The following is a 14,266-nucleotide window of genomic DNA, read 5'->3' on the forward strand; positions in this document are numbered from 1 at the left end:
GCTGCTTAGGCTTTCAGTGAGACACACACTTCTGATAACTGCCAGAGACTGCAAGCTGGAAACTGAAGTCGCAGAGATCTTTGCTGCTGGCTCTGCCTTCAAGGACATCACCAGCTGCTGTAACAGGAGAGACCTCTGCTCCCAGTTCTGCCCTGGCCATGAGAACATCACCAGCCGTCTTGTGTTCTGGCTGTGAGGGGGACAAATTACAGCTATGGTGCCAGCTGAATTACAGCGGTTAGCTCTACAGTTGGGCGGCCAGCAGGGGGTGACCAAATCAGTACAAATAGTAAATTATGGACAGAGTGCCAAAGTCTGTGACTGTCCTGTAAAATTTGGGACGGATGGTCACCTTATAAAATCATTAAAATGTACTTATACCTTTCAAATTTAAAGAGACAGTAAAGTCAAAATTAAACTTTCACGATTCAGATAGAACATGTGATTTAAAACAACTTTACAATTTACTTCTGTTATGAAATTTGCTTTGTTTTGCTGGTATCCACTGATGAAGAGAATACTTTAGAAGGTCCAGGAGCAGCAATGCACTACTGAAAGCTAGCTAGTGACTGGTGGCTGCACATGTATGCCTCTTGTCATTTGCTCACCCAACCTGTTTAGCTAGCTCACAGTGGTGCTTACTGCCATTGAATCTAGCTAGGTTTACACACTTTACAATCTCTTTATAGGGGCAGTCTAGTCCAAAACAAACTTTTATTATTTAGATAGGGCATGTAATTTTAAACAATTTGCAAATTTACATCTATCGCCAATTTTGCTTTGTTCTCTTGGTATTTTTAGAAACCTAGGAGGTTCATATGCTAATTTCTAAGCCCTTGAAGGCCGCCTCTCATCTCAGGGCATTTTGAGAGTTTTTCACCACTAGAGGATGTTAGTTCATGTGTTTCCTATAGATAACACTGTGCTCATGCACGTGGAGTTCCTAGGAGCCCGCACTGATTGGCTAAAATGCAAGTCTGTCAAAAGTACTGAAATAAGGGGCAGTTTGCAGAAGCTTAGATACAAGATAACCACAGAGGTAAAAAGTGTATTATTATAACTGTGTTGGTTATGCAAAACTAGGGATTATCTATCTTTTAAAAGATGTGTAGACTGTCCCTTTAAGCAGTTATTATCACAAGTTAAAGTGCAATTAAAGATCCCATAAATTGCTTGGTTTATTTTCCACCCCAGTAAGGGCTTGTGTTGGGTCTTAAAAAGTTTACCAATATTTTTTCCCTTTTGTTTATACCTATATTTCTCAATCAGAAACAGATTCAATGTGCCACATTCCCTAGGTCAACAGTGTAATGAGAAGAAATGAGTGTTCCGATTATACGATCTGTATTATCAACATGAGTTCAACATGGGTATATGAGTACTGCAAAAAAAAAATTGTAGTAGACACTGGTATCCAGCTTTTCAAATAATGATAAGGTTGTTATTTGTTTCTTTGTTTTGTGTTTATTTATGTTTTGTTTAACTTTCAGAACCATTGAGAACATTATATTAATCAAAGAAAAAATACTATATATATATATATATATATATATATCAGCAAATTCCATTTTAGACATGGTTGTCAACAGTTCCTGGATTTTGTTTTATGTCCCTGGATTTTTTTGTCCTTGGAAATGTCTCCACAAGATATTTGGAGGGCTGCAGCTGAGCTGGGGCATGTGTGACACAGGTTAATGGAGAGGAGTTCCTGTGAGGCTGTGCGTGCGTGATCACTCAGAGCAGGTCAAGGCAGGGACTCCTTGCTGCACCTTCTCTAAATAATCAATGTTTAAACTGCCACAAATTAGAAGAAAAACACTTACAAACAGCTCCTCAACACTAGGTAAGGAGCTGTGCTAATATGTTGTAAGAGGGAGGGATTACTTGGCTACTACTGTAGATAATTTATTGTTTGCATTTTTCCATTATTTAGTCTGACAGTGCGCTGTATCGTCTAAAGCTTACTGATTTTAATATGAGTTTTAAACATACACCACTTCCTACACACAGTGCAAAAATAGGAAAATTGCTGTCAGACTAAATAATGAAAAAAAAAAAAAAATTCCCCCCAACAGCTCACCCAGTCCGGTGATGTGCATAATCACACAGTAAGATCAGCTGCACTGACAGTGTTTGCTGTGCCTCTTTTCCTGTTTATAGTATTTTGACACACTGCAGCCTAGTTTCTTCCCTGCACCTCTGCCCTCAGAGTGTCTTTAGGAGTCTAGGATAACTAGCTAGGAAGCATTGCTGCTAACTATTAGGACAGTGGATCTAAGGTAGTTTGTGTCACTTCAGTTCTGGGTGTCTTTAAACACTGAGCCCTGCCTAATTTTGATGCAGTGTTGTAACAATAAGCATATGCAAAGAATGTGTTCCATACACTGTTATTGTCAGTGTTATGGGGTAGGTGTTGGTGCTGTAATCTGTATAATAAGCTATGAATAAGTCTAAATTATACTATTACTATTAAATGGGTGTGATTTGATCGCAGAACTGAGTGGGCGGAGCAGTTGAACAGTAGGTCATCAATACTTGGCATCATGCTTGCTTGCTTTGCTACAAAGTGTCCATGGAATTTTTTTTTTTTAAATGTTGGGAATTATGTACATATAGAACTGAAGACGTGCATTGGGCTTGCTTTTTCGCAGATCCCACATGGGATACTTTGTAACTGGCTGTAATGCCCGGTGGAGGCATTCTTGGTCAGGAAAATACACGCCTGTTAGAAGCAATGCTTGAAATGTATGTGAACCTTGGGGAAGTAAAATCTCTACAAGTTCAGACCAATCCCTGCTCCCCCATGGAGATCCTGTATGATTTGAGTTGCGTGTTATTATAGCCATATAAGCAATGTTTCCCTGCCAGGTGACACCCATCTCTTGGTTACAACATTGTGCTATACAATGTGCTGGAGCCCTTTCTGACAGCTAATGGGCTAAAACGGACAGACATCTTAGTATAGGAACGTGTCATTAAAGTGATAGTAAATAAAGTAATAGGAACGTCTACTTTTGCAGTCTCTATGCCAGTATCAGAAATATATTGCTATATTTTTGTGGAAAAGTATAGCACATTTGGTAAATTATTGCTGATTCATTGTAAAAGGGATACTGAACCCCGTTTTTTTCTTTCATGATTCAGATAGAGCAGTGTTTCACACTGTTTTCTCTAAGGGAGCCACAATGCCAAGAGGCAGCAAAAAGGAGAGCAGCATTTACCACACATCCCTGTAGCCTACCTGTTTAGCTAATTTCTTGTCAGAGAAAACATATAATGTAAGCATATAATGCAGATAACATGGGAAAGGATATTTTAGAACTGTTTATTTTGATTTTGAAAAAGTGCACAGCTGGTCCATGGGAGCAAAAAAAACTAATACAAATTAAAACACTATTTTAAATTAAAAGTAAAAAACATGGCTTTAATGTCCCTTTAATAGTGAGAAGGGTGGAAGAGTTCATTCATCTCTTTCACTGTCTTCATGTTGTATTTGTGGCTTGCAATCCTTGTGAGTCAAACAAGATGGGAACTGGTCTGTTTCTCCGTTTCCTCTTTATAATGTTCATGGTAGAGAATATTGACTCACAAGTATTCGTGGTCACACAAAAATTACATCATTTTTTTTTAACCAATGGCTTCAAGGTGGGAAGTCCAATTCAGAAACTACATTCCAGAAGTGGCCCACTCCTACTCCAAGTTTTGCTTTCAGTATGTCTTTTGCCTGCAACTCAACAATTTCACTTTCGAGAGCAGCATAGTTAGGACAGAGTTGTATTAAAACGGGAGTCAGTAAGGACACAGGGACATAAAAGGGGTTGTCAATAAAGCTGAAAATCTTAGCGTAGTCCATAACAACTCTTAACCTGGATTCCAATTCTCCCCTCAGTTCTTCCAACACTTTGACAAATTCACTGAGGCTAAAGTGTTGCTGTAGTGAAGAGTCATTTGTTGTAACAGCTTGCAATCTTGGGAAGTGAACAAAATCTTTGTCAGGTAAATATAGTGTAGTTATTTTGTTCTTTAATTATTTTATTGCATTAAATATGTTACCTGGGAGCTTCTCTCTTCCTTAAAGCACCAAGTTTAGTGTGTTCAGGTGACGTGATATCAATTGGAAGGTCCAAATATATAATCCATTCTGGGTCTTCTAATTCTGGCACATTTTACACTTGCTGTTAAAGTGAAGTTCAATTTTACCTCACTGCTCATCACTCCTTTAAACAGTAACCTCTCAATAGCACAGTCGCTAAGTTAGATTTAAAAAAAAATGTATGAATTACGTGAAAATTGAATATAAATAATACCGATGTTTCTGACTGATACTCCTCCCCCGGTCCACTTCCTTATTTGTCTGCAATGACGTATCTAGCGTAAGAAGAAGCTGAAATAGTCTCTTCAAAGCTCGTGCACAACAAGGGCTTCGATATGCGCATGCGCATTATATATTCATTTGCGCATGCGTTTAAAATTTCAGTCCGTCGCTTATTTCTTTCAGGAGCATTGTTATATTGTATTTGTATCAGATTCCGCAATCCTGGCTAATACGCATGCGCTAAGCGTGAACGAGCATTGCGATTAGGACGACACGCAGTAATACGCATGCGCAATAGTGGGTGATGACGATGGTGAAAAGGGGCAGGACGCCACGGGGGAAGTAAAGTAATTGGTCATGAATGTGGGAAAAACTGTCAATCAAAAACGGATAAATGTCGGGCGGACAATTGCAGCAATACCGACGGTAAATATAGATTAAAAATTCAAACGACAAGCTTAGTTTTATGAAAAATGATGAATGAACATGATAATATTTTCGAAAGTAAATGTGTAAAATGTTAACTAGAGAGGCGAACTTGAACTTCACTTTAAGGAATTCACATATTTTGGGAAGTAAACTCAAAAAGCGCTCATGAATTCTGTCACAAGATAACATTCTCATCTCATTATGCATCGCTATACTCTGTCTCATTGTCCTCAAGCAACTGCCAAAACTGTTGTATGGTTCAGTGCTTTTGAGACAATAAAATTGACCACAAGCACAACCAGTTGCATATCATTTTTTCACTTTGTTGTTTTTGAGTTTTGAAATGAGTGCCTCTTGGTGTATGATGCAATTAAATATTTGGCACCTCTTCTCTTTTCCTCATAAAACCAATACGTTCCATCTCTTTGCCTTGTATGCTGGGAGTCAGTACATACACTTACAAGACCTGACCAACTCAGTTTGCATTCAGAATGTCCTCTCCTCTAGTTTTACCAAGGAGTGCCAGTAGTAGTAGTAGTAACAGCATTGTTTCTCTAAATGAATCTTCTTTTGGGAACATAACCTAAGCACACAGTTGAGCAACATCACTCATGTCTGAGCTTTCGTCCACTGCAATGCTGAAACACAACGCTAAAGACAAATCTGCTATTAACTGGCTACTAAAATCTTCACCAATGTCTTCTCTCATATTATATACAAATAAACCGGGTGAGTCTCAAGGCATATTGTAGTGTAAACATCTTTCAGCTTTATTTGAAAACAATTTTCATTTTCTGGATAAATAGATTCATTCTCTTTAAAAACAGAAGAATTTCATAAGATCAGCTGGAGCAGTACTGTTTTACGCGTTTCGGCTTGGTATCAGCCTTACTCATAGACATATGTCAGCCTTACTCATATGTCTATGAGTAAGGCTGATACCAAGCCGAAACGCGTAAGACAGTACTGCTCCAGCTGATCTTATGAAATTCTTCTGTTTTTAAAGAGAATGAATCTATTTATCCAGAAAATGAAAATTGTTTTCAAATAAAGCTGAAAGATTTTTACACTACAATATGCCTTGAGACTCACCCGGCTTATTTGTATATAATATCGGTGAAGCTTACCGGGTTGGATTCTCGGCATACAGGAGGTCACAACAGCGTCAGGGGCTACAGTTACGTAGCAGGGGATCCCATTGGTTGAACGGCTCGACACAGACCGGAAGTATACAACACGGAGGTTCATCTTAGCTGTGCAACATCGCAACAGACGCCGAAGGCATTAAAAAGTTCCCACGGAGGAGCAAGGCCCTTTGAGAGACAGGGGTAAGCGAGTGATCAGATGGAGAGATCAAAAACAGCCTGGTGAGTTGTAAGTCTTTTCCGTTTTTTGAACCGCTACCACGTATGCTCTACCCGTAAACGTGACTGTTGACAAGGTTTGAAGTCCTGTTATTTCTGACAGTCTACTGATATTTATTCGATGTTGTTACACTATATCCGTCTATATTGATATTTCTACATACAACCTGTACCGGGATCCCCTCCCCATATACCTTGAGCCTCACTTGGAAGAACACCTACATTTGTTTATTGAATGTCTTTTCTCAGTCTCATTATTGTTGAATCAGAGAGCTGCTGTCCTTTAATTTCCTTATAATGGCATTTTTGTTAGTGAACTCTGCATACAATATTTCTACTGTAGCCAAGAAACAGTTTTTCACTATCTCTGCATCAGAAAATGGTTTATTCCCCCTACCTAAAATCTATGCAATCTCAAATGATGCCACAGTTAAACGTTCCAGCCCTGCACCTCTACCCATTGGGGTAGATTTAATAATGGGCGAGCAGACGTGATCGCTGTAGTGAATCATCTCCGCTCTTACCTCGCTAAATGACAGCATACGCTGTCGGCATTTAACATTGCACAAGCATTTCTGGTGAAATGCTTGTGCAATGCCCTCCCCCCCAATCGGCCGCTAGCAGGGGCAATCATCCCGATTGTATCAAATCGTAATGATTTCAGTCCGCCACCTAAAAGTTGGCGGACCAATTAAGGAGCAGCGGTCTTATGACCGCTGCTTCTTAACTTCCGTTTCAGGAGGACCTGAAACGATGGGGCTCCGAAGCAGCATCCACTGCTTTATAAATGGAGCCCATAGTGTCTGGATGTATTTCTGCTGTGTGAGGAATGCCCCTGAAGATGTTCACTCAGTATCTTTTTACTCGTCCCAGTTCAATCTCTACCGGGCGAGCATACATTTTGAGCCCTATTTATATATGTATAAGCAAAGCACGTTATATTTACCTACCTCTTTACTTTCCTCAATGGATTCTATACTGCTTCATTGCCTACTTCTTCACCTGCTGCCCTTCCCGTGCTAAACTCTACTCTAAATAAATAGCACACAGTAGCGATCAGGGCCGGACTGGCCTAGCTGCATATGCTGAGAGATTTCTGTATTGGGGGCGTGTCATTCAATTTCCCTGCAGAGCAGAGCTATTTGCAAGCGCATTCAGGGCTGGGCAGATGCCTCCGCCATGAGACAAATAGTCTCAAGCTGATCAATTGTCAGACTTGCTACAGGAGAGGTACAAACAGCCATATGCCACCTCTCCTGTAGCAAGTCTGGCACATGATCAGCTCAGCTTGAGACTATTTTGCTGTCACACAGTCTTTAGAGGTTACGTTTGCTCCCTGAAGTTGGATAGAGTCCTGTTAGTATGCTACCTATGGTTACAGACCCAGTACTGGGGGAAGTCAGTGAAAGCCCTTATCATGTGTGCGCAAAGCTGCTTAGTGGTGGCAAAACCAAATGCGTGTTTGTGCATCATCAGATCAGGCCAATGAAACTTTAAGGCTTACCCTTTTGGTTGTGCAAATTCACATTTCGTTTTGGCACCACTAAGTTGATGATCAGCTAGCTTGCTTGTCTTATCGTAGTGGGCCAGGCCCACCCACTGGCACAGCTGTCTGACGATCATTTGATGAGGGTAGGGACCGGCACTTACTAGAGCTACCCACCCAAAAGGAAAAAAAACTGTGATGGAGTGGCTCCTGCTGCAGCGGGCCTCTGTAATTTATTTTTTCCTCACTGGCTTCACGTGAGCCGCTAGGGAAGGCTCAGTGAGCCACATAATGATTAACCAGGAGATAGAACATACAATTTTTATCAACTATCTAATTTACTCCTATTATAAATTTTTCTTCGTTCTCTTGGTATCTTTATTTGAAAAAGCATGAATGGAGCCGGCCCATCTTTGGTTCAGCACCTGGTTAGCGCTTGCTGATTGGTGGCTAAATGTAACCATTAAAGGGACACTGAACCCAATTTTTTTCTTTCATTTCTTGCATTTCAAATAAAGATACCAAGAGAATAAAGAAAATTTGATAATAGGAGTAAATTAGAAAGTTGCTTAAAATGTCATGCTCTATCTGAATCACAAAAGTAAAAATGTGGGTTCAGTGTCCCTTTAATCAACAAGTGCTATCCAGGGTTCTGAACCAAAAATGGGCCAGCTTGTAAGCTTTACATTCCTGAAATTATCAGATACCAAGAGAATGAAGAAAAAATAATAATAGTAGTAAATTTGAAAGTTGCTTAAAGGAACACTAAACCCAAAAATTTTCTTTCATGATTCAAGTAGAGAATACAATTTTAAACATCATTCCAATTTACTTCTATTATCTAATTTGCTTCATGTTTTAGATATCTTTTGTTTAAGAAATAGCAATGCACATGGAAGAGCCAATCGCACAAGGCACCTATGTGCAGCTACCAATCAGCAGCTTCTGAGCCTATCTAGATATGCTTCTCAGCAAAGGATATCAAGAGAATGAAGCAAAATAGATAATTGAAGTAAATTAGAAAGTTGTTTAACCCTTTGAGTGCTAAGCACTTTCCCACCTGGGTGCTAAGCACATTTGAGGGTTTTTTAATTTGACATTTTTAATTTTTGTTTGTTTTTTTAACTTTTTTCCTTTTATTTTCAGATCCAAGCTTTATACCATTGGAAAGGTTAGGCGATTACCTTTCCAATGGTGGGTCTTGGGGGTCTGTAGCTGCTTAGATGCCTGAGATACAGGCTTCTAAGCAGCATGCCCCCTTTCCCTATATTGTCCATTGTTTTTTTACATAAAGTTGCGCGGTGACGTCATCACGTCATTACGCGTGACGTCACCACGCAAAACGGGAAGCCCCGGCGATGCCCGTCACTCTACAGGCACGATCGCCGGAGTAGGAGCGAGTGGGAGCCCCCAGATCTTTCTCAAGGTGGGAGAGTGCTAGCGACGGCTCTGAGCCGTCGTTAGCACCTGAGTGAGAAACTCTGCGACGGCTCAGAGAGCGTCGTTAGCACTCAAGGGGTTAACATTGCATGCTCTTTCTAAATCATGAGAGAGAAAAAATTGGGTTTTGTGTACCTTTAACATTGCATGCTCTGAATCATGAAAGAAAAAATGTGTTCAGTATCACTTTAATATAGGCATTGGCCAGTGACTACAAACTGTAGGTCCCTTCAGCTTTGCAGTGAGACGAGAGCGCAACTCTATTGACAGCCGTAGTCAACTGCACAGTGTAACTATTGTTTTTGTTTTAATGTGCTTCATTTAAAGAAGTGTAAAAGGTTTTACATTTGCACTGCATTGCCTTCTGCTATAGCAAATAATTAGCTTGTGCCCTGTTGCAGTAAAAGACGTCCTCATACAGTATCATTGTAATTTTGCTTCTTTGTTCTAAAAAAAAAGCAGGGTGGATAAAAATCAAAGATTTTTAAAAAAAAAAAAAAAAAAAAAAAATCAGATTTTTTTTATTTAAATCGGATTGGGACAAGCTCTGTCTCCAGCTAATTTTTTGGCAAATATTGTCAATATCCAGTATCAGGGTCAAAACTTAAGTGCTGAAGAAGAGGAGTTAGCTATGACATGGGTATCCAGCAATCATCCATCTGTAATGCCAACTATAATAAACTTCAAAGCTAAGGGGGAACCATTCAAGAAATATAAGTTTGCTGAAGATATTTTAAAGAAAGTCACACCAGTGAACTGGTGGAAGTTAAAGGGACACTGTACCCAAAAATTTTCTTTTGTAATTCAGAAAGAGCATGCAATTTTAAGCAACTTTCTAATTTACTCCTATTATCAATTTTTCTTCGTTCTCTTGCTATCATTATTTGAAAAAGAAGGCATCTAAGCTTTTTTTTGGTTTTAGTACTCTGGACAGCACTTTTTTTATTGGTGGATGAATTTATCCACCAATCAGCAAGGACAACCCAGGTTGTTCACCAAAAATGGGCCGGCATCTAAACTTACATTCTTGCATTTCAAATAAAGATCCCAAGAGAAAGAAGAAAATTTGATAATAGGAGTAAATTAGAAAGTTGCTTAAAATTTCATGCTCAATCTGAATCAAGAAAGAAAATGTTTGGGTACAGTGTCCCTTTAAGCACTTGGATTTAGAGACTGTTCAAGTAATGATTTCCCTTTTAACAGCAGTAGCTTCTTCTGCAGGCGTTGAAAGAATATTCTCTTCCTTTGGACTCATTCATTCTAAATTGAGAAATCGTTTGGGACCCGATAAAGCAGGAAAGCTTGTTTTTCTTTTCCAGATTATGAACAAAGAAGAAGCTGAAGATGACGAGTGAGCTACAGAGGACAGTATTTAAGTTTTTCATGTGTAGGCTGGGCTGACAGTCTAAGTTTCTTAAAATAATCTTGTTTAGCCAAATTAGTTAACAAACATGGATGTTTGTTTAAGCAAATAGCATATGCTGTAATGTTATTGTTTCAGTTGAATAAATTATTTAAATTGTTATTATTAATAAGGTAATGATTATTTTTCTCCTTCCTAAGTATAACAGAAAAGTTGTACAAATATGAATTACATTGATTAACCTATTAAACTGGGAATAAAAAACTAATATGAAAAGTTGTTATTCTAAAAATCTTCATCTACTTGCATATTAAAGTTATACCAGCAAGAATTAGTCTTTATGTAGAAAACTATGATTTAAAGGGACAGTCAAGTCCAAAGAAAACTTTCATTTATCAAATAGGGCATGTCATTTTAAACAACTTTCCAATTTACTTTCATCAACAATTTTGCTTTGTTCGTATTCTAGTTGAAAGCAAACCTAGGAAGGCTCATATGATAATTTTTAAGCCCTGGAAGGCCGCCTCTTTTTTATTAGCTTTTCACAGCAGGGGAGAGCTAGTTCATGTCAGCCATATAGATAACCTTGTAATCACGCCCGTGGCTAGTGGCAGACACTGCACTAATTTGCTAAAATGCAAGTCAATAGATAATTACTAAAAGTCATGTGATTAGGGATGGTCAGAAGATGCTTAGATACAAGTTAGTCACAGAAGTAAAAAGTGTATTAATATAACAGTGTTGGTTTTGCAAACAAATGGGTAATAAAGGGATTATCTATCTTTTTAAACAACAAAAATTCTGGTGTTGACTGTCCCTTTAAATCAAGCCTTACTGACTAGTGATTTTAATCGTGAATTAAATCAGTTTGATTTAAATCAAATCCACCCTGAAAAAAAGTCAATATAAATAGAATAAATACGTACATGCAAACAGATTATGTAACCATTGGTGTTTTGGTTCAGAAATCTACTTCATAATTTATGCAGTAGATATCATGAAGGAGCAAGCATCACACTTCAAGCAATGTCTCTAATAGTCGTGCATTTTCCTGACAAAGAACACCTCCACTGGCGTTACAGCCAATCACCAAGTATCCCATGTGGGACTGGGACCTGCAAAAATGCATTGGGCTCACACAAAGAAAAACTGAAACAATGAGCATTTTGTTTGTTTTAAATGAGAAAATAGACAGAGAAAGAAACAGCATCACACAACATTTTTACAGTGAGGATGTGGGCATGCAAGAGTAATCCCTTAATTGGTTTCCTATGAACTGTGCTAACAACTATTGACTTTGATCTGTCACCAAAAAGAGTCAACAAAGAATACCAAGAAAACAAAGCAACTTTGATGATAAAAGTAAATTGAAACGTTGTTTGAAATTGCATGGCCTATTTGAATCCCTGCCTCAATGCTTCTTCAGTGTAATTAAAGTAAATGTAAATTTTGATGAATCTTATTAAAAACATGGGCACTTTCATTCATCAAAATTTAAATTTCACTGCTTTTTTTAAAATACTTACCTTTTCTTTCTGCAAGCCGCTCCAGCGCTTCCTCCAACCATCGCAAGCCTCTGCCGACGTCAGAAATGACGATTCCGGCTTTCCACCAATCACAGCGTTGCTTTAGGCAATGATTCCCCGGGGGGGGGGGAAGCCGTGATTGGAGGATGCCGGAGTCATCATTCCATACGTAAGAAGAGGCTTGCGACGGGCTGGAGAAGCGCTGGAGGTAAGTATTTATGAATAGGATTATTAAAAACTGGACACTCATTCCTCAAACTTTACATTCACTTTAAGTACCACAGCAACCCCTTGTCTACCTGATAAATTACAGTTAATTATTTATAAACTTTTAAATGGCAGGCAATTAATAATAAATTATGATCGCACCTTAATAGGTGCTCTGGTAAATCAGTTTATGCTTCCATAACCATTTTATGGAAATGTTCCAACTGGAGGCCTACAACTTTTATCCCATTATTGACAGAGCATTAGGACTCCGGGCCACATCTCCTATAAGGTGTCAAGCTGAGCATGTGCAGTTTTCAGAGACATCAGTGGAAGTGTGCAGTCACTAGAGGCAGGTGAGGCAGGGCTTCACCTCTCATATTGCAAAAATATTTTTTTTTATTGGTTTTAAAAAAAAAAATAAAAAAAAAAAAATATTGCAATTTTTTTTTTTTACAGCATTTTTTTTTTCACAGCTACAGTACATGTTGTGCGATGGAGAGGCACAAGCAGGTCTGCCCTCCATTACACAACATGCTGCACCTACTGGATGAAAGTGGTTAAGATCATTGCATGGCCCATAAGTGCTTATTTGAGGCAGTCCTCTTTGGGGCTGAACCAATCCAGTGAGAGGCATCAGTCAAGGGAACTTAGGGTTGGGGCTGGATATTAAATCATATAAAACAAAACAAAAACGGAAAAAAACTACTTTAATTTATATTGTTGCTGCCCTGATTAGCGGTCAGCTTTGATTCAATAAAAAAGAGAGTTCTGTACTCCCCCTCCAAGTGCAGTGGAATGTTCCACTGTCACTTCCTTACAGAGCAGGAAGAGATGCAGAGAGAGCAGTGTTTTAGCCACATTTTATTGAAGTTCTGCAACCTTAGATTTTGCTGAAAGGGATTCTGTTAATGAAAATGATAATTTAATGAATGTGGTTTAGTGTTTTTTGTTTTTTTTACTCTTTTACAGCAGTTTAAGGATCGTTTTTGTATTTTGTTTACTCAAACTTTACACCCACTACCTAAGCAGCTTGCCTCTGTACTGCACAATAGTTTATAACCTCACTCTTTCTGAACTCTCTGTAGCTCTGCAACTGTGTGTCTTACTATTATGCTGTTTGTATGGATGAGTTGTTATTTCACAAGAGTAAGCTAGACCAAATGCATGGTAATGTAAAATGAAACCAAGCAGTTTAGAATGAGTTATAGCAAATATTCTCCATGGCTCCTGTAGCTATAGTATTTCTTTTAAACCAGTGATTCCTTAGGTGTATGTTGGACAACCCTAATGTAGACAACAAATAATAATGTATTAATGCTCCCATTCATATGTGCTGTTCTGTTTCAGATATTTAAAATAGATTGTAGACTATTAGCACTTGATAGTCACTTAAAATATTACTTAAGCATTCAGTGGTGCCTCCCCCATTTCAGTGTTCCCTCTCCCCCCTCTGTGTCTCTCTCCCCTCTGTGTCTCTCTCCCCTCTGTGTCTCTCTCCCCTCTGTGTCTCTCTCCCCTCTGTGTCTCTCTCCCCTCTGTCTCTCTCTCCCCTCTGTCTCTCTCTCCCCTCTGTCTCTCTCTCCCCTCTGTCTCTCTCTCCCCTCTGTCTCTCTCTCCCCTCTGTCTCTCTCTCCCCTCTGTCTCTCTCTCCCCTCTGTCTCTCTCTCTCCCCTGTCTCTCTTTCTCCCCCCCCTCTGTCTCTCTCTTTCTCCCCCCCTCTGTCTCTCTCCCTCCCTCTCTCTCCCCCCCTCTGTCTCTCTCTCTCCCCCTCTGTCTCTCTCTCCCCCCCCGTCTCTCTCTCTCCTGCCCTTCTGTCTCTCTCTCTCCCCCCCTCTGTCTTTCTCTCTCTCTCTCTCCCCCCCTCTGTCTCTCCCCCCCCCCCTCTGTCTCTCTCTTCCCCCCTCTGTCTCTCTCTCCCCCCTTCTGTCTCTCTCTCCCCCCTTCTGTCTATCTCTCCCCCTCTGTGTCTCTCCCTCCCCCTCTGTGTGTCTCTCTCTCCCCTCTGTGTCTCTCTCTCTCTCCCCTCTGTGTCTCTCTCTCTCTCCCCTCTGTGTCTCTCTCTCTCTCCCCTCTGTGTCTCTCTCTCTCTCCCCTCTGTGTCTCTCTCTCTCTCCCCTCTGTGTCTCTCTCTCT

The sequence above is a fragment of the Bombina bombina genome, chromosome 1 (assembly GCF_027579735.1).
Source record: "Bombina bombina isolate aBomBom1 chromosome 1, aBomBom1.pri, whole genome shotgun sequence".
Lineage (NCBI taxonomy): Eukaryota > Metazoa > Chordata > Amphibia > Anura > Bombinatoridae > Bombina > Bombina bombina.